Source organism: Propithecus coquereli, unplaced genomic scaffold (genome assembly GCF_000956105.1).
Source record: "Propithecus coquereli isolate 6110/MARCELLA unplaced genomic scaffold, Pcoq_1.0 Scaffold123, whole genome shotgun sequence".
Lineage (NCBI taxonomy): Eukaryota > Metazoa > Chordata > Mammalia > Primates > Indriidae > Propithecus > Propithecus coquereli.
Genome location: NW_012136414.1, coordinates 2,619,656 through 2,641,308, shown reverse-complemented (window position 1 = coordinate 2,641,308; position 21,653 = coordinate 2,619,656).

The window sequence follows — 21,653 nt, the reverse complement described above, 5'->3', positions numbered from 1 at the left end:
AAAAAAAAAAAAAAGATTCTAACGCATTTTGTAACTCTTTAACAGGGCTTCAGTAAGTAGTTCTTTTTAAATGGAGAACTTTGAGAGTCTAGTGTTGCACAGAACATGCTGTATGAATGCTACGTAATGCCATTGGACAAGGCATAAAATCAGAGGCTTTGTCCAGTGGACGATGATTATGAAGCTTCTGAATTTGACCTCTAAGGTCTCTTTTAATTCTAAAATTCAATGGTTATTAATAGGTTCCCTCATCTCTCAGAGCCTAGGAAATTGGCAAGTGATAAGTGAAATACTCTGATTATGTCACTTATGAAAACATAAAAATCCATGTCATACTTTTTCCATTATTTTCTCAAGGTTTCAAAATATATTGCTAAATAGGAGGGCATTAAAACTATAACATTTGCTTATAATGGACATTCATATTAAAAGGAGGATGAACATATAGACATATGCCATGAACACAAATTGCTTGTATGAAAAACACCACAATCTTTAGGATATCTAAGGAAACTCAGGATCTGTTCCCAACCTTCTTTTCCATTTTTATCTGCTCCCGCTCCTGCTCGTACTTAGTGGATATCACCATCATGCTTTCATATTTCAACTTAATGCCTCTGCTTATTACATACTTCTTCACTTTCTCACATCTGCTGAACTGAAGGTACCCTTCAAAACCCAGCTTTCAAGTCATTTTCTCTGCAGCTTGTCCCAATGTTGGAGTCAGCCCAACTTTTCCTAATGCTGCCATGGTACTACACAGGTATTTCTGTTAGAGCCTACACCACCTTCTATTGTGAGTATTTATTAATGTGTCTCTCTTTTAACCTTATCCTATAGCTTTTTCTCATCTCTGTATCTTGAGTGTCTGGAAAATAGCAAGTATGGATGAGTAAGTAAAGTAAGATTACCCTTTATGCAAATTTTTGGAGAGAATATTTAAACCTCTAAATGCTTAACATCTAACAATAAAACCTATAGATTTTGGATTGCATTTTAAGTCTGTGTGTGTGTGTGTGTGTGTGTGTACACACATATGCATAAATCACTTGACTAGTTGACTTAGTTTCTTTCTCTATGAAATGGAATGGTTGTGGGCATATGCCCTTTTCACAAAGGTATTAAGATTAGTGAGCTAAGATCTATAATATAGTTTGATATCCTCAAATAAAAGAACTTGGATCATTACAATACATATTATCATTAACAATAGTTAACATTATAAATTATGACATCTGTGATAATAGGCAAAAGTGATTTATGAGGCTATAATAATTCTTGCAAGGCATCCTAAGGGGTCATAAAAACCACAATAGTAAAGCTTGAGTGCTTATGATCACATGTTCCTAAAACAGAATTATTGCCTCATAATTCAAAATCCCTATGCCTTTTATTCTCTCTAGTTATAAACTGCCCAGGGGATCCAGTTGGCTCTTCAAGTCCTAACCAATCCAATTTAATTGGTAGACCCTAAGTCTGTACAATTGACTATATCCTTGCTTCAAATAATCATGGCCTTGGAATATTAGAGTTGAGAGCAACCACAGAGATCCTCTAATCCAATGTTTCTCAAGTCTGGCTGTACCTAAGAATCATCTAGGCAGCTTTAAAAATTGTCAATGTCTAAGGTGCCATTACATAGCCTAACAAAAACTCTTGGAACTTCTGGCTTAGGCATCAGCCTTCTTTAAAGGCTACACTAAATTCTAATGTGAGAGTCTATGATCTTGTCCAAGCACCCGTGTTACAAGATGACTCACACAGATGTAGAGAGGTGACAAGAGTGGACCAAATGGCTGGCTTTGTGACACTTGTGCTCCTCTCATTGCACTAGAGATGACAATAAGTGTTCGGCTCATATGCTCACTCTAATCTGTTGGTGTTGGCTTCCTGGAATGCTCTGATGAGAAAGTTTCTGCATCTGAATGTGGCTTGGCAGGAAAGAATGTGTTGATTGATAGCAATGTTCATCATGGAGTTAGGACCCAAGGGTGGTGTCAAGAATTTGTCATCTCTCTGAACTTTGCTGCAAATTCTCAACAGCTCCATCCACTTACCTATTGCAATATCTTTCATTCTTAGAGCTTTTCTGTTTTATGTAAGCAGAGGATGCAAGTGCCTATCTATAATGTATAGTGCTTAAACATTGAAAGAGAGAAAAGAGCGTCTAGAAACAAGAGGCAGACGTCCTAACGTTTTTTGGAATCTTATATGATCATCGTAAGTAAGACATGACAGATCCTTGGTCAGCCTCTATGTATTTCTTTTGGTTTGTGGGCTTTGGTTCATTGCCAAAATATTTGTAATATTGATAGAAATAGACCTTGTCATAAAAACATTGATTTAATTCCAGGATATTGGAGGCTTTTTATTGGCCTCCTAAAGCATTCTCAAGCTCTCTGTGTTGAAAGATTATTTTTATTTTTAAAAAATTTCCAATCTTTTATGTATTGATGCTTTTGTAAAATACAATAAAAATGATCATTGAAAAAATGAAATTGAAAATCCAAAGATATATACAAAGCAAGCTTCAATTTTTAAAATGATTATAATCAACAGATATAATTAGTTTGTCAACTGCTATACTAATTTCTAAATGTTTTCTCTCATTTTTAGTAATCATGCTATCACAGACTGGATAGAAACAGTTCATAGGCCAGCACTGGTCAATGGACCATTCTTTGAGTAGCACTAGTCTAGAGCTTATTTTGCTTCTGCTACAACGACGACTAACCCTCCTCATGGCCTAAGTCCTGAGGAAATCCTGGCATCTAGAACATATAACTTACATGTATTAATACAGTCTATCCAAATCCTAGACTTTTATGAATATTAATTAAAATATATCTTTGAAAATAAAATTCAGTATATGCATTGTCATGTTAGGTGCTTTTGTTCTCTCTCTTTGTTTTAAGTATTCTCTATATGGATAACTTCACATAATTAGCGATAGTTGATAATTATTATTTTACTTCTGTGCACAGGAATACACACAACATTTGGCACAGACTAGAGAAGATGGCTCATTTAAGAGTCAACCATCTGGAGTGTTGAACGATTGTGTTCTACAGACTTCAGTTCTTTCCAGTGACTTTGGCAGGGTTGACTGTCCTCTGGGAAGTACTACTCTTTCACTCAGGGGTCAGCAAACTTTCCTGTAAAAGGCCAGATAGTAAATAGTTTAGGTTTTGCTGTCCAAATATAGTCTGTGTTACATATTGTTTTTTTTTTTTTTTTACAACTCTTTAAAAATGTGAAAACAATTTTTACTTTAGAAACTGTACCAAAAAAAAAAAAAGGCTGTGGGGCTGGATTTGGCTCACAAGCCATAGCTTACCAAAGCCTGACTTACCTCCTGCTAAAATTGGAAACCTGGCTCTTTTGATTCAATATTATTGATACTGGCTAACTATTGCCATGTAAAAAATTATCCCCAATTTTAGCAGCTTAAAACAACATTTATTATCTTACAGTTCTATGAGCCAGAAATCCAGGTGCAGGTTATGTGGGTCCCTCTAGTTCTAGGTTGCTCAAAAGGTTCAGTTGAGCTGACAGCTTCGGCTGCTGTCCCATCTGAAGTTTTGACTGATGAGGAGGATCCACTTCCAAGATCACTCATGTAGTTTTTGGTAGGCTTTGGTATTTTGTCATGTGGACTTGCCATGTGCCTGCCTTACAATGTAGCAGCTGACTTTCCTCTGAGTGAGTGACCTGAGAGAATGATAGAAATTGAGCAAGACAGAAGCCATAGTGTTTTAATCACCTAATCTCAGAAGCAAGATCCCATCACTTCTATTGTAGAAACTAACCAATCAGTTCAGCCCATACCCAAAGGGAAGAGATTTTGCAAGGGCTTGAGTACCAGAAGGCAGTTGTCATCATGGGTCATCTTTGAGTTTGCTTTGCCTATTTCAGCAGCCAAGAAAGTCTCTTTTCATCAGTTCCAACAGAATCTGCATCTTTCAGTTACAATCTCATAATACCCTCTGTTTTCTACTATAGACTTATTGTACAGTTATTGCATTTGGCACCATGACATTATATAAAGATAAATTTAAAAAGCCCGTGAGAAGTTTTTATTTTTGGATAGACAAGTTTTATGCAAAAATGCTTTCTAAATAAAAAAAAAGCATGAGAAATTATGTCTCTATACAGAAGACTTAAGAGATGTTCATGGAAGTGGCAGTAACACGGACTGACAAGTAAGACTTCGGAATAGTTTTAAGATCAACATTTGTTACTAGGTGCCTTGAATAGTTTTTTGTGTTTTTCTTATCTAATTTAATCCTCACAACTACCATTTGAGATAGTTAAATTAAATCCCTACTTATAGAAGGAGAAATTGAGTCAGGCAGAGGTTAGGTAACTTAGTCTAAATTATACAGGTAATAGGTGATGGAGCCAGGACTCAGAACTGGGTATTCTAACCCCAGTACCCTCCCTCTCTTTGAGGTACAAACATAGTCACATGATCTAAATGGGAATTGACATTTGGAAATAGTCCTTATAATAAATCAATGCACTCATCAGTTAGAATATCACATTAGAGCCTTTTCTGAAAAATAATTTAAGGTAGACACTGACCTCAGTGACAGAGGAAATAGATCAAAATAGTCACCATTTTAATATTATTGGTTTTCTACTTAATATCATGGAGAGAAAAAAGTCAATGAAAATTTATTTCTCCTTCTTCAAAGGTGCTTTTCTAGGAAGGTGCCCACTTTTTCTGATTCTGAATCTATAATCCTTATATAGATCAGACTCTTATTGACTGTTGTGGTCCCAAGAGGATTCTCTCTGTGTAAAAGCAAGACGGATTCCAGTAGCTAATGTGTCTGAAAATGCACAATCTCGTTTTCAAAGTTGATAAACAGTTTATGGAACTATGTCATCACATGAGTTTTTAATATTACTGGACGGTATTTCTGATGATGAAATTGACATCAAAAAAGAGTTATTCTAGGATAAGCACAGATTTTATGCCATTAAAACAGATTTAGAAAACATAGCCTTACTATAATTTTTACTATAATTTTTACTATAATTCCAAGGACCTTTTTGACTACAAAATTCTTATTCTTTGATCAAACTGATTTTCATTTAAGAAAATAATACATGTAAACTTCTGTTTGCCTAAGTAACAAGGCTCTTTTAGTTAACATTGTTGTTATGATAAGGATAGTAGTGGTTATTATTTATCTTTTATTGAAATTTAGGTAAAATCATCAGAGATCACAGTCAGAAAAAATCTTAAGACAAAAAGCATTATGACAGTGAGATCAAAAGCATTTAGGAGACCCTGTTGGTGCTAGAGTCAATCCCAGTGGCAGTAGCATCTTTGTGTATAAAAGATACACAGGCATCACAAATGGAATAATGAAATACATTATTTCATTTGGCATACATATACTGGCATCTGACATAAAGTTGACATTTTATGAGTATTTTTTAAATGAAAGACTAAATAACAAGACAAAAGTGTAGGTGGGGAGTGACTACGTGAATAGTATGTATTATTAGATCATGACTTTAAGAATAAATTCCAGGCTAAATACCAATCTCTTCTTTTGGGCTTTTTGACTCCATAGTATAAGAAAAGATGATTCAGGACTCAGGAGGCCAAGATTTGACCTCTATGCATAGGCAAATTTATTTAAGCTCTTTCAATCCCAACTTTCTCATCTATAACCTGAAGATAATATCCACAATCCAAGTTAATGGGAGAATTAAAGGAGAGAGTACATGGCACACAATAATCACTCAGTTAAGTTAGTTTCTTCTTCTGAATTTTGTTTTAGTAAAGAGCTTGATATTTTTCTCTATAAATCATGGAGAACCTCTGTTAGCTTGACCCAGGTTGGTACCTTTCATGGTACACCTAGGATCACTATAGGATTTTCTTATGCTTACAACATATTGCTCAGAAATTCAGCCAAAAATGGCCTAAAATTCCTGAACTCCCAGGAACGAGTAAAGTAAGATCACACCCAGGACCTCAAGAGTCACATCACCAGAGAGAAGAGGCCTCCACCTCACAGTGAGGTGGGTTAACCTCATGGGTTAGTGCTCAGATGTGGTGGAAATATAGATGCCATAGAGGGAGAAAGAAAAGAGGAGTTCAAGTTACCACACAGGGCATTCAGTTGTGCTGGAACTTCCCTGCCTGATGGGATCACGTTGAAGTTCATCCAGTCCAATTCTGTCTTTTTTTTCTTGCCTACCCAGAATCAAAGCCACAGAAAGGATGTTAACCCCCACTCTAGTCCTCCCAGTCACAGCTAAAGTAGCTGAGGCCCACCTAGGAAAATACTCAGAATCATAAAATTAAGATGAAAACTCAGGCTTCCCACTTCCCCCAAATTGCCTCTTTTCAAATTTGAATGTCTGATTTCCTGTCCTGAATAAATTAATTGCATGATAAATTCAGCAATTTGCTTTCAGTGTTACATAACTGCAGTTTCACAACTATCTGTCTCCCAGGTACCAAAAGAAGTATGCAGTAAATCATGGAGGTACCTGTAAGAAAATGCAAACTCAATAGTCCTGTTTGGACAGGACAATTATGGGCACTCCTTAACTGCTAGCTGAGAACACTATCCACTCAGGCCCTCTCTGTGCATCAACTTCTTGCCACAGACCTTTCATTTCTTTCCTAATGGCTTTTGCACAGTAAGAAGTACACTCATCAATAATGCACATTTTTCAAGCATAGTAAAAATGTTTGTGAAAGCCTATTAATGCAAGAGCAAAATGCCCACATTGCAAACACTAATCCCCCATTTATTTATACATTTTTTCTTTGAAAATACTTAAATCTAAGTCTGCATTAAAAAAATCCAATAGAAAAAGGTCAATGGAAAGACTAGCAAAAGTGCACCCATTTGAGAGCCTTAGGAGTTCAGGAATTTGTCCAATAGATAATATTCGTTTCTTTCATTTTAAAAATCACACAACTAATTTCCTTTGGAATTGATATGAAGGATTATAAAAATACTTATGAACTAAGATCCAGCACAAAAAGTTTTCAGAAAAGAGTACATTTTTACTGTGAAGTTGTAAAACCCCAGAAAAGTGGAGTGTATAATGGGAAAAGTGACAGAATCTTAACACCATAGTGGGGATGAAACCATTATAATGAGAGAAACTATTGCTTGGAACCAGAACAGCTATATTCTTCTCTCAGCTTCCACAGTCCCCACACCCCTGGAGTACCATTCAAGACAGTGATGAACTGTGGTCTCAATTCCCTTATTAGCTGTAAGACCTAAAAATTATATGTGCAATTAAAAGGCAAAATGCTGATATTACTCATAGGAAGCCCTTTGTACATTAGCAAGGTACAAAAGTCTGCTGACACTTTGCAACAGAGATAGTCAGCAGGGCAGAAGATTAATAGAGCCTCATAAATTTGCAGGGTGAATACAGTAGATGGGGCAGAATAAGCATGTTGTGTTAGAGATAAATAAAGGGCATGGTCAGCTTGACAAAACATTTAACAAGGAACACAACCAGTCGTTTTACACAGTTTGCTTGGCTGGCATTCGTCCACTTTCTATAACTACATATAATTACCCCAAAGCAGTTGCTGCTCATGTCACAAAGGCCTCCAGCATGACCCAGAGAAAGGAGCATTGGGAAAGCCACCAATTCTAATGGGTTATGCGTTGTGTCACGCTGCCCTGTCTGGTTACTTTTCTCAATCAAAGGCTTTGATGGCAAAGGTGGCATCTCATCACAGGCCAGGGTTCTCCTGGGATTAACGTGCTGCAGTCTCATTTCTTTGTGTTTGGATCACTTGAATGAAAGCAAGGAAGCATACTAAAATTCCAAGGCAAAACAGTACAGGAAATATCTTGTTAAGCTACTTACCATTATTATTCTGGGATTTCTGAGATAGAAACTGGTTTTGTTTTTTAAAAAATAAACATGTCTAATGAGTTAATTAAATGAGCTCTATCCACCCTTTTTTGTGATTGCCAGCTTAGGAAATGCTATTTGTTTTCTTATGATATGTTGATTAGATTTGAAGGAATCTCAAAGGATTTCTAATTTACTTTCTCTTTGAAATGATTCCCAAAGGAAGAAGCTTATTTTAATGTCTAGATGTGAAAACTGATATGAAAATTCCTCTTGAGAATAACCTGTCTTGCAAGGAATTTACTGTTTCCTGGTTTCAATAGAGCTTGTCTCCTAAATTGCAGATTGTGCATTCACTGAACAAAGGCCTAAACCCTGACTATATGCCATGTTCACAAATTTCTGGAAAAGTCCATTGCTATGGTGAACATGAAGTAGCCACAAGAGAAAATTCAGCTTCTAAGTAGCTAGATGAGTCAGAGGACAATGGTCACATGGGATTACAACTGCCAAAAGTAGTCCAAGATTTTCCTATATGGCAATATGGCACCTAAGACCAGGAGATTACCGGGAATAATAATATTCTGATACAGAATACTATTTAAGTTTTAGGGAAGTTGGCCTCTTACTCAACCACTCACTCATTTGTGTTCCAGTCCCTGTTTTGGAAAAGGAGTTCACATAAAAGTTAACAAATATGGTAGAGCTTTCCAAAATTTGGTAATATTAGGACAAATCAAAAAGCTTGTTAACTATGCAGGCATTTAGAAAATTTAGGGGTGTTCTAACTCCTTTTCTTTCCTCTGATAGAACTGGTAGATCTAGAGATATGGTGGTATTCTCTGGGGTCAACTTGCTTGCCATTTGAGTTTAATAAGCCCCAATGTACCATAAACTCCTTGTATGCTAAGTAACAGGTTCTTTTCCTTCTCTTTGAAGAACATTACGGGTCTTTATCTTGGAAAGTAGAGCACTGTCCATTCAAAGAAAAACCCTCCTTATGTGCCCCGGGGCAGTGATTTGTAGGAACAAATCGTCCTTCTCAATGTAGGAGCTGTACTGAAGCCCTAGCAAGAGTTTGGTAACTTAAGAATAAAAGTGAGGAGACTCAAAGAATAAGGAAGAAATGGAATATGGCATGAAAAGGATCTACTTCTTAAGGCTTAAAACTATCAACTTTTGCTAAGATGATAGTTTTTATTATGTGATCTGTCAGCAAGATACTTTAAAGAAAGGATGAGTCCAGATATGAAAATCCAATGGCACATTTATTTAGCCCCAAGTGCATCTTTTATAGTGTAGCAGATGAACCTTCCAGAACCTTCCTCTATAGTGACAAAGAATTATAGCCACACAAAACTCCCTGCTTATGAATTGCTCCTCATACATACTCATAAGCATCCCCACCACCTACCTAGGGGGTTGTTTTCATGATATGATTTTCTCTATTGCAATGATCTAATAAAGTAGCAATCACCTGCTTTGTTTCTACTTGATATTCTATCTCCTCTTTTCTCCTGGGTGTGTTGGGAATAACCTGCTAAAATGATTGGTCTTTGGGCTCTGACTTCTGTATGAGCATATTTGGATCTAGGAAATGTTGCAAAATAGATGTCAGTGAAAACTCTTTAAGAGACCTTGAGTTGGAAATATATTTTGGTGCCCTACTTAACAAAAACTATAATAGAATTCTTACTTCCAACTTTCATGTTTTGTTATTAGTAAACAAGCCTGAATTCTTTGAAAGGCTTTTTTTCCCCCTCTTTTAAATTTATGAACTAAATAATGTACCCACACTAAGGGAATAGTCTTGCCACAGACTTATTGCAAGTGACATTAAGGAACCACAGCCATTCACATGTTTAAATAAGGCTGCTAATCAGACTGTACATTGTTCACCATGTTCTGGATCCTCTTGGCAAAAGCCTTATCTAAAAATAACATGACATTCCATTTATAGAAGTCTGGGCACTTGCTACTTCAAGATGAATGGCGCTTCAAGATTCAGGTCCCTTGTTAACCCTCGTAATCTGCTGCAAATATAACCCTTTTGACCAAGTATTTGGAAAGAATAAAAATAAATCTCTCCTGACATTCAACCCCATAGAGATTACAAGCGTTTTCTCTCTCTCTCTCTCTCTGTCTTTCTCTCTCCCTCTCCCTCATGTGTATATACATGTATATACACACAAGCATGTACACATCCAAACTGTAAACAAATTAAAATTAATTTTAATCAATAAGTGATATTAGAAGTGGAAGAAAAAAGTAAATAAAATTTTAAAAATTTAATTAAGAAATATAAGGAAATTTACATATGTACTGTATAATATGAAGCCTGAAAGACATAGACTTTAAAATTGAAAATTAAAGTTATTACATCAGACTTGTTTTTTTCATCATTGATATCACAAAAGGTGAGTTTCATTGGTTACTATTAGAAAAAAATAATAGAATTTTGATCTTGGAATTGACCTTATATAATGTTAGTTATCTTTCTATCCACTATGGAGACACCTTTTAAAAAATTCCACAAAAGTAGGTTATCTTGCTTTTGGTTGGAATCTCCAGTGATAGGGAATTCACTGTCTTACAAAGCAGCCTTTCACATTGTTAAAAAGCTCTGCCACAAATCCTTTGCTAGGACCACAGACTTTTCTCACCAAATTACTACACTTAGACAGATTATTGTGTGAAATTGTAAAAGCTGCCTCTTTAGATTGGCAGCAAAGGCTCAAATGATTAGGCACATGAAGGAATGATTCTTCCAAAGAGAAGGGCTTGCGAATCATCATGTTTGCAAGATTTGCATATTGAATGGTGTCTTGAATTCATCTTGTCTCCTTAACAAGAAGATGAGAGTCCATTTTCTTCAATTCTTGAGGCTCCCTCAGTGTATATCTCCTCATTCTTCTAGCCCTTTGCACTTCGTTAGCACTACTTTAGTAGCAGATATCTAACTTGGTATATAATTACTTATAAAAAATGTTTCCTTCAATATGATTCCTTACAAGCAGGACCTGCAGTTTGTTCACTACAGTATCTAACATGTTTATACATTCATTTAACATCAAATTATTGAGCACACCACCAGGCTCTGAGGGCATATAGAAAAATAGAAACTGCCCTCAACAAATTTACTTTCTAATAGTGAAAATAACCAAGTAAATTGATTATTAAAGTACAATGTGCTAAGGACTATGATACTGCAATATACAGGATTCAGTGGGAATGCAGATAAATTCTAATCTAAACCTAAATCTAAATCAAATTTCAGGGAGCATTTTTTGAAGATGAGCAAGATTAGATTACATTGATCTCAGAATCCTTTTAATATGGTCTATTAATATCTTACAGTGAGTTTTCTTCAGCATGCAGTCAGGAAATGAAAGGCTAGAACAGTAGGCAGAGTTCTAGAAACTAGGTGTTTTGTATGCTTCAAATTTATCCCTAATGTCAAATATTATTAAATGATTTTATGCAGGAAAATAATAAAGTAACTTTTGTACATTGAAAAATAATGTTCTGAGAGCTGTGCTGAGAGTTGGTATCATCCAGAAAAGAAGTGAGGAAGCCCTGAATTAAGGTGCCAGCAGTGGGAATGGCTATGGGGGAAAGATTTGAGAAATATGTAGGGGGAAGCCATAGGCCTCGGTAACTGACTGAATGTGTCCAGGTAGCTGGTGAGAGGGAGGCCCTGCCAGTGCTCTCTAAGTGAGCGACTGGGAGGATCTCGAGATGGGTTGAGCTGGAGGAGAGGCATATTTGTGGGAGATGAACTGGCAAGTTCCAGTTTGGGCCCGTTGAGTCTAAGGTACCTATATGACAGCTAGGTAGAGAGGCCAAACCAGCAGCTGGATGAACATGCTTAATAGAATGGCTCAGGCTATGGGAATAGACCTGGGGGTCCGAAGTGGCAAGTTAAGCCATGGGTTTGGATGAAATCACCAAGAGCAAAGTGTTCAGGAAAGAAAGAGCATAGGACTGAGAGCAAAGTCCCAGGGAACTAAGATTTAAGCAGCAAATAGAAAAAGAATGGCTTAATGTTGAGCACCAAAGACGGGGAGTAAAACTGGAAAAAATACCATCATTGAAGTTTTAATGGTGGGGCAAGCTTAGGACTTTCTCCCTGTTTTCCACAGAACTCTTTTCAAAGTGATCATCTGTCCTGGCTCACTGTGGAGGGAATCAGTCCAAGGAGTTTCATCATCCACATACACAGGCGACTATGTTCTAGGCCATGTGGTCTTTCATCCAAGGGCAGCCAATTTGGAGGCTGGCCGAGGTTCTAAGAGGAAGTCTGGTGTGAGAAGCTTGCTCAAAGGAGTCAGCAATGACCAAGTAAATCAATAGGGCTCTTTTTACCAGGAAACTGGAGTTACACAGACAGAGGTACTAGCAGGTGGTGTAATGGGTTTAATTGTGTCCCACCTATATCCATATGTTGAAGTCCTGATCCCCAGCACCTCAGAACATGCTCTTATTTGGAAATAGGTCATTGCAATTGCAATTAGTTAAGTTAGGAAGAAGTCACACTGAAGTAGGGCCTTTAATCCAATGTGATGACTGGTGGCCTCATAAAAAGAGGAAATTTGAACACAGACACACACAGGCAAACACCACATTAAGATGAAGGCAGACATCAGTGTAATACTTCTACAAGCCAAGAAATGCCAAAGATTGCATCAAACCAGAGGACTCCAGGAAGGGACATGGAATAGACTCCACCTCATAGCTCTCAGGAGGAATCAATGCTGCTGACTTTGATCTTGGACTTCTAGCCTCCAGAATGGTGAGACAATAAATTTCTGTTTAAATGACACAACTTTTATGGCATTTTGTTATGGCAGCCCCAGCAAACTTATACAGGTGTCGATGCTGACAAACATTTAAAGAGAAATCAGGCAGCAGGGGCCAAGAGGTAACAAAAACATGTGCCAGCAGAACTCATGAGAAAGAAAAGGTGGTGAGGTGGTGGTTTGGCAACAAAAGGAGCTACAAAGGCAGAATTGAGTTTCTACCACGGGGGAACACCAGGGTAGGAGTCAACAGATTTCAACTGCTGAAGGGGGCAAGAAATGACCTACTAAATTAGGGATGAGTTAAATCCTGGATCATGTTATGGTCCCTAAATTGTGTTTTAATCTTTGAGGCTCTACGATGCACTGCTTTTCCTGTTCTTGTTAAAAGATTTTGTGATTTACTTTTTAACTGTGAGATCTTGTTACACAATCAAAAGTCCTATCTTCCTCATGTCTAGATATATCCTCTTTATGACCACCTGTATTAGGTATTTCTCACTGTGTAACAAATTATCCCCAAACTTAATGCCTTAAAACAACAAATACTTATTATATCATAGTTTCCGTGAGTTAGGAATCTGGGTACAGCATAGCTGAGTGCATTTGCCTCAAGTTCTCACGAGGCTACAATCCAGGTATTGTTCAGGGCTGTGGCTCATCATAAGGCTCAATTGGGGAAAGACCTAATTCCAAAGTCATTCATGTTATTGTTGGCAGAATTTAGTTCCTTCAAGGCTGTTGCACTGAGAGCCCCAGTCTTCCTATGGCTGTTGGCCAGAGGGCTCCATCAGTTCTTGGCCAAATAGACCTTTCCATAGAGCAGCTCGTATGACAGCCGGTTTTATCAGAGCAAGCGAGAGAGCAAGAGAGCACGGCAAGATGGAAGTCACTGTCTTTTTGTAACCTAATTTCAGAAGTAGTATCCCATCACTTTGGACATGTTCTGTTCATTCAAAACAAATTATTAGGTCCAGCTCACCCTCACGGGTGTATCACATAGGGTGCAGATACCAGGAGGGGGAATCACTGGGAGCCAGTTCAGAAGTTGCCCATCACATCTCCCATTACTAGGAAATCTCATTGCAATCCAAGAAGTCCAACTAATAGAAAACACAGGTGAGGAGAAGTTTCCTGCTAAATGCTTCAGAGAAGTCAAGTAAGAAAAGTACAAAAAGAAATCACTGAATTTGGCAACATCAACATTATTGGTGACCAGTGAAGGACAGCGAAGGTGACTAGTTCAGAAAAGAAAAGAGTAGGGAAACAAGACGATGGTGGGATGGAAATGACCAGGAGATAGAAGGTAGATATAATGAGTGTCATTTGTGTTCAGATGATTGGTGTATTCTTTTTCTATTGCTGCTATAAGAAACCATCATAAACTTAGGGGCCATTTTAAAACAACACAAATTTAGTATCTTACAGTTTGAGAGATCAGAAATCTTAAAAGCTTGGTGTTGAAAGGGCTGTGTTATTTCTGGAAGCTCTAGGGAACAATCCCTTTCCTTGCCTCTTCCAACTTTTAGAGGCTACCTGCTACATCCCTTAGCTCCATCTTCAAAGCTGTTGCACTGAGAGCCCCAGTCTCCCTGTAGCTCTCGGCCAGAGGGCTCTATCCATCTAGAAGCACTGCATCTTCAATGTATTTCTCTCTCACCTGTGCTTCCAACATCACATCTCTTTCTCTGACTCTAATCTTCCTGCCTTTTAGTAAGGACCATTGTGTTAGATTGGGACCACCTGGATAATCCAGAATAACCTATCTCAAGTTCCTTAAATTAATCACATAGCAAAGTCCCTTTTGACAGGTAAAGTAACATATTCACGGTTTCTGGGAATAAGGACATAGATATCTTGGGGGGCTATTTTTCTGTCTACCACAGCTAGCTAGAGTAGGAAGAAAGAGGATAATATCTGAAAGCTCAGAGTTCAGTAAAAGTATTTTGTAAGCTGCATAAATTTGTCTGTTTTATCATATAACAGGCTCTGTCGACACATAGGTGCACAATTCAATCTCTCTCGTTGATTAGCTCAGCACTAGTAAGGGTCCTATAAATGTTCAGTGGAACTGGATAATGTCTAATTTGCTTATCTTTTTCAAATGATAAGTGTAAAATTGTGTGCTGATGTTTGACAGTTGATTGTGAGATCAGACTTCCCAAATGAATATTTGTTTTCCTTTCTGTACAGCTGAATAACTGACTTTTGATATTTTGCTTAAATAATAGAAATCTATGTTTTTAGTCAATGCATGGACAGTCAGTCGCAAAATTCAGTTCACATGACTGCAGATAGAGATCATGGATAGAAAATGGATATTTTATTTATATAATGTTAAATCTGGAGGTTGGTAGGCAGTAAAACTGTCTTTGGATATTATTACCTATTTATAAAATATGCCATTTTCATTTCAGGCTTACTGGGCCTACTCTTCTACTGTAGTAAAATGAATACTTTCTACTCTAAAAATGAAACTCATGTTCATGGGATAAATTGAAATATTTAATGGAGACATGCAAACACAGTGGACTGCCATTACTGTATAATGAATAACCTCATGGATAAAAAATAGTCAAAGAATTGCATTCTACAGGAGCTAAAATATTATCTTATTAAAATCAAGTGTGTTGATTAATAAGGAAATTTTTAAAAAAAATGTTTAAGTGCCTGATGATTAATGACAAACCCTTTGCCTATGTAGCAACTAATTTCAAAAAGGCTCATAAAGACACCGAAGAAAACAGAGAGAGTATGTGTTGATCATTCACGTGGTAAATATAAGTAGATGTCACCTATGTTATTATCAAGGAAATTTTAAGTTAATTATGGATGCTAAAGAGACTGATATAAATAATTACAGATATATTTGATAATTATAAAAGAATTCACCATAGGGCTGAAGAATGACTAAGGGAAGGAAGGAACACATTTCAACTGCATTAAGAAGTAGACTATAAGAAGAATTTCCTAACTGATATTCTTCTAAGAAAGGAAATTAAATACTCCCCTCCTGTGCTTTTTTTCACCTAAATTTTTAAATGAAAATTTTCAAACATAATATTGAAAGAATTGTTATTATTTTACTATACTTGCTTTATCTATCCATCTACCCATCTACCAACGCTCCAAAGCTTTAAGGAGAATGTGTGATTTCACTCTGGAGATGATCAAATTGGTAGTACAGAAAGATGCCTGAGATCATGAGAAGACAGAGCAGTGAGGGGCATAGAAGGGTCGCATTTGCCTCCCCTCCCCTGAGTCATGGCCACTGATACTGATGTTTGTGGATTGGGGGAGCAAAACCATGAAAATGGCTGCTGGCCTGCGTGATGTTTAGTCTCTCTACTAATACTCTAATTCCATGCAAATATTCAATTATCTTTTGCTCCTGGCCTCCCTAACTCATATTCTCTTTTCTAATCAGTACACCTATGTTACCAAGTCAAGAAAAGGCCAATTTCATTTGTCCCTTTACTTTCTTTTTGCTTTTGCCTGGGAAAACTATTTTCTTCTCCTACTATATTGATTTGACCTACTTTAACACTATGCTCAGAAACCTCCTCTCTTTGAGTCCTTTCCTGACTATGTGTTCTTGTTTCTCTGTTGTGTCTGTGAATTTCCTTTGCATGTGTGTATGTGTGTGTGTGTGTGTGTGTACATTTTAAGTCCAGAGTTTATACAATAAAGTGGAGCACTTCATTTTGTAAAATCTTACCTAGTTCAACATTTTATTTGTAAGATATATTTAAACACTCCACCTCCCCCACCCTGGCGCACTGCAAATCTTTAGTCAGAACTTATCTGATTAATAGGTGGAATTACATTTACACAAGTCCAGGAACTTGTGGTGGGCAAAGAGTTGTCATTGGGAGGTAGATCAACCCTATTTCCCTTAACTCCATGTCACAATCTTTCAACATGAGTTTAGATTTTCTATACTAGGAGGCAGTTTAGGGAAAGAAAACTACGAATCAGATTATTGCTATCCTACCCATTTATAAGGGTTTATTCTGATGGAGAGCATAACCGTGTCAGTTGTTTACCAGTTTGTTCTCAGATTCATTTCTCTACCTTTGCTGTTCTGCCCTGCCTTTGAGAAGACTAATCCTGAAAACTACATTTCCCAGCATCCCATGCCCCTGGCTTCCTGCTAGATGTGGCCAGTGGGAGGCACTGGTGGGAGACTGGAGGGCGGGAGAAAGGGAAAATGCCTCCCTGACTCTGCTCAACTCTTATCTGAGTAGCATCTCTGACAGAGGCTGTGTCTCTCCCATGGCTACACTTGTCAAAAACCATTTCTTTCTATGATTTCCGCTTCAGCTGAACAGCTTCCATCTTGTTTTAAACTCCCACCACAATGGATGGCTTCCGAGATCTGGTCACACCTTCTCATCCCCATATCTTTTCAGCCTCTGTGACTGTGGCAGCTTTTTGCTATTGATAATCTCTGGGTTGCCTCACAGTCTTCTGTTTGGTCTTTTAGTTCTTCCAACACCTCTGTATCTAATTCCACGTATCAAATTTCCTCTATTGAATTACCTAACACAGGGTCTGTTTTCCTTACTGAACTGTGACTGGAACAATATCAGGGTCTCATATCTCTTCTTCCGCAAGAAGACACTGGCGTGTCTATGAGAGACATACAAAGGTGCTTAAAAGGAAAAGGAACTTAAGATTTTGTGTTGGATGGAAGGGAATATTTACATGTACTTAATGAATGTCTATATGCTAAATTTAGAATGTGTCCAATATTTTCACCTGAAATTTTTTTTTTTTTTTTTGGTCACACCATTAATCTAAGGCTCTTCCAATTCTGAAACAGATGTGGTTTTCTCACTTTTGTTTTGAACGTATTTCTGCATCTTGTACAATGATGTGATGTTCATCGTAACATAGTTGACACAAAAACCAGATGCCCACCAGAAAATAGTCTTTCTGTTCTTCCTTGGCTCCAAAGCCCAATTAACAGTAAATAAGCTCACTCAGGGAAACAAGAACTCTAAGTTATAGGATCCATGGACAGGAAGGGAAAGAGAGAAATAAAAGGATTGAGTCCAGAGACTGGGCTAATACAAGACATGATAATCAGACAAACTCTCCTCAGTATGTCCTCCTTGGCTTCGTTTGGAAATTCTATATTTTCTCAGTCACAGATCCTGCATGCGGGCTTTCAGCAGTTGGCAGCTCTCCAATTTAGCACTTCATTTCACACAACAGCTCTAATTTTCAAATATTGACTTGAGAACTTAGTCTCCCTGGTGCCAGCTCAATTCCTAAACATTATTGCATTTAAAGCTTTGATTATTAGGATGTACTATCAGGGCGTTCCAGTTATCAGACTAAATTCATCTTCATGGAATTTCTTTTATTGCAGTTCGCCAAAGGTACCACACTTGTATGCAGCCTCACATGAAGGGTGCCAAATCTGTTTTTAAATATACACTTGTGAAAAAATTTGTATGTAAAATGTACTTGAACGATATACATTATTTATTGAGAATGATGAATGTTATGTAACTGGATACATTGTAAATAAAAGTGTATGCTGCCAATTTCGAATGCAAAACAGTCTTCTTTTAGTATTTTAGAGGCAGAGCATTTTCATTAGCCTAACATCAGAAGGCATACTCTGCATTTGATCAGGGCTCTTGGGTGAGATGTAGTACATGGCAAAAGGAAAATAAGATTAATATTTATAAGTTGGTAATTGTTTTTCATAAGAAGGAATACTATATTTCCACATTCCTCAAATGTGAAAAAAACTGATAATTACCACAGAGAACAGTACATTTAATAATATGTTTAAAACCCAGTCATAGAAGTAAGTACTGGAATTTACACCCTGGAATCAAGAAAATAAAGGGGAACTTATTGTGAAATAGGTTATATAGAACAAAATTCAACTTCATGACTGTTGTTTCTTATTTCTTTTCCATTTTATTTTTAGGTAATCCTGAGAATAAATTGTTCAGGAGATTATTTAGTGGACTTATTAATAAAGGCCATGTATTTGATGATTAAAAAATAAAGTTGGGCAAAGTGGACAAGTATTGGGGAAGGGCATTGAAAGCAGTTGAAACATTACACACAAAGTCTTAAAAATACAATACAACATATCCCCTTCAGAGCTCAGTACATATCTCTTGCCACTGGAGGGGACATATCCAGGGAAGGACAGCAGAGGGTAAGGCAAGTGTGAGAAGCTGCATTCAGGAGCCAAGAATTTCTGATGCCCTGTTTAGAATATATCCTTTTTCCATGGGCAGAGAGGAGCCATTAGCATGTTTTAACTGGGGACTTGCTGGGCCAACTCTGTCACACTGGTCGTACTGAGGAAGATGGACTGAAAGGTAGAGGGTGTGGAGAAAACAACAATAATTCAGAAGCTATTGCAATAATCCAGGGAAAAATTGATGGGGCCTGAATTATGAGAGAGACAGTAGAGACAGAAGGGGTAAATACAGGTGTGGAGGAAGAGACTAAATAAATATTTAAGAATGAAAACTGATGAATATTATTTACATTCCTCTTAACACCCCTCCATGTACAACTGGTTTTAATGCATATCAGTAGAAGCAAAACATGGATAAATGTGTGTAGGCAACAACTGAAAATCTTTCAATCGCATATATGAGTCCTATTAGAAAACAGGTGTACTCAACACAACTAAAGGATTTTATCATCAGAAAAGCCATTAGCAATATTTCAGTCTCATTTCCTCTACCTATTCACGAATCTGACAGATGATCATTTAGTTTTGGTTTGCTTCTTCAAATGACTGTCACCTCTTTCTATAGGGAGCCCTTCCGTGATTGTACAGCCCACATTACTAGTCATTTCCCCCTAATGTTAATCAGAAACTTATGCTGGTCAGATTTCCACCCATTGGTTCTTGTTCTTTATTCTGTGATACCAAGAAAGAATCTAAATTCCATTTTGTCTTGCTATTCTTCAGACATTTAAAGATGCTTCTAATTTCCCCATTAAATTTTCTTTGGATAGTCATCCACAGCTCCTTCATCTGTGTCTTCAAACTCTTCTCATTCAGGTTCTCCTTCTCCAATGTCAATGCCCTTCTGAGAATATGGTGTTCTGAATTCCACAGCATTTTGGGTGTGGTCAGATCAGGGAAGGGATGAGGATCCCTGGGCAATAAATCAGAATTCATAAGTACGTCCCAAAGCCTTTCTCATTTGTTCTTCAAGTTAGCTACCAATATCCTGCCTTTTCTTTACTCCCTTCTCCATATTGCTATCACATGGTCCCCACCTCCTTCAAAATTTCATAGAATTATTATTAGTAATAGAAGAACTTGAATTATTATGAGAAATATTTCATTTTTGTTTGTTAGCATTTAAATGTTCTCAAATCTTTGGAGAATAGAAAAGAAGCATTCTCACAAAATCTTGGGTAATGCTTTGACTCCTGTGAATCACAATAAATGACTCCTCATGGAGCAATTAAATTAACATTGGGGCAAGGGAATTCAATTTTAGAGAGGGGGAACATTACTCAGTTCATCCCCAAATATATGGCTCCAGAGATAGTAGCTGTCTGACTCAACAGCCTATCAACAGCTAAGCAATTTGCTGTTTGATGCATACACGTCTCATTTATCATGGGTCATTCCTTCTTTCATTCTTGTTTAGCCAGCACATAACGGATTCCCTCTGTCCTCTAACCATTCATTCATTTTTATTGTTTTGTCTTGAACTCCTTCCAAGTTGTCTTTATATTTCTATCTAAATGTTCTAAACTGTTATAAAAATAACCAGAGGGGAATATCTGATAATTTTTTGACAAACATATTGTTAATATTAAACACTCCCTGATCTTCGTCATGTTTAACTCTGCACATGACCTTCAAAAACTTTTAGTTCCCACTCTCAGGGACTTTCCATTCCAGTAGGCCAAGTACACAAATGTGCATGCCAATCACATCTCATGCCTTTCCTAAGCAATTCTGAAATAATTTTTTAAGACAACAATATCGACTTAAGAGGAGTGTAATGAGGAAAGTAGCAAATGAACCATGGCCCACGTGAAACTGGCACAGAAAGATTTAACAGTGTTGTTTAGGGCTCTTGCTGTCTAGAGAGTGTTTGCTGATCATATTTAGCAACTAAGATAGTATTGTCCAAATACGGAATGAGTTTTAAGTTCAGACACTCTTCTGGGGAAAATATTCACTTCAAGGGACTTTATAGCTACCCACCCACCCATTATTGTGCCAAATGGAGTAGACTGTGCAAGTGGAAACCAGCTGTCAGAAAGACTCCAGATACACAATACACTCAGGTTAGAGACAGCACTGCAGCATTTTGCAGAACATCCCAGAAGAAAGCCAAGTTTGTCATGGGAATCAGGGATAAAAGGCTTCACTTTTTAAAGCTTGTACTTTGAGCAGCTGCTTGAGAGAAATCAAGATTCAGTAATAAGGATCCAGAGGCAAGAAATAGATTTTATAGCACACACTGGAGCAGTGCTAAGAAAACATGTGGCTTGCTGCCTGAATTTGAATTCTCCTCTTTCTGGTTAATCACCAAAAATTTGTCAGTGCCCCGTCCTTCCTATAGCACTAAAATTAAGTATAGAGAACAGGGTCTCTCAACCTTAGCACGATTGACAATTTGGACAAATAATTCTTTATTGTAGGGGTTGTCTTATGCATTACAGAATGTTTAGCAGCATCCTTGGCCTCTACCTACTAGATGCCAGTAGCATCACCCATACAGCCTTGAGTAAGTTACTCGATTTCTCCAAGGCTCAGTTTTCTCCTTTGTAAGATGGGGATAATAACAGTGCTTGCTTCATAGGGCTGATGTGAGAATTAAGGATGCTATATGAAATCAATTAGCAGAGTGCCTACCATACGGCAAATCCAAAATATATCTAAGCTATTTTTCATTTGATTTCTATGTAGTTCACATTACAGAGCAGGGGTTCAGGGCTTCTCAATGTCTTTCTTGGTCAATTTTCCCAATTGGAGACTCC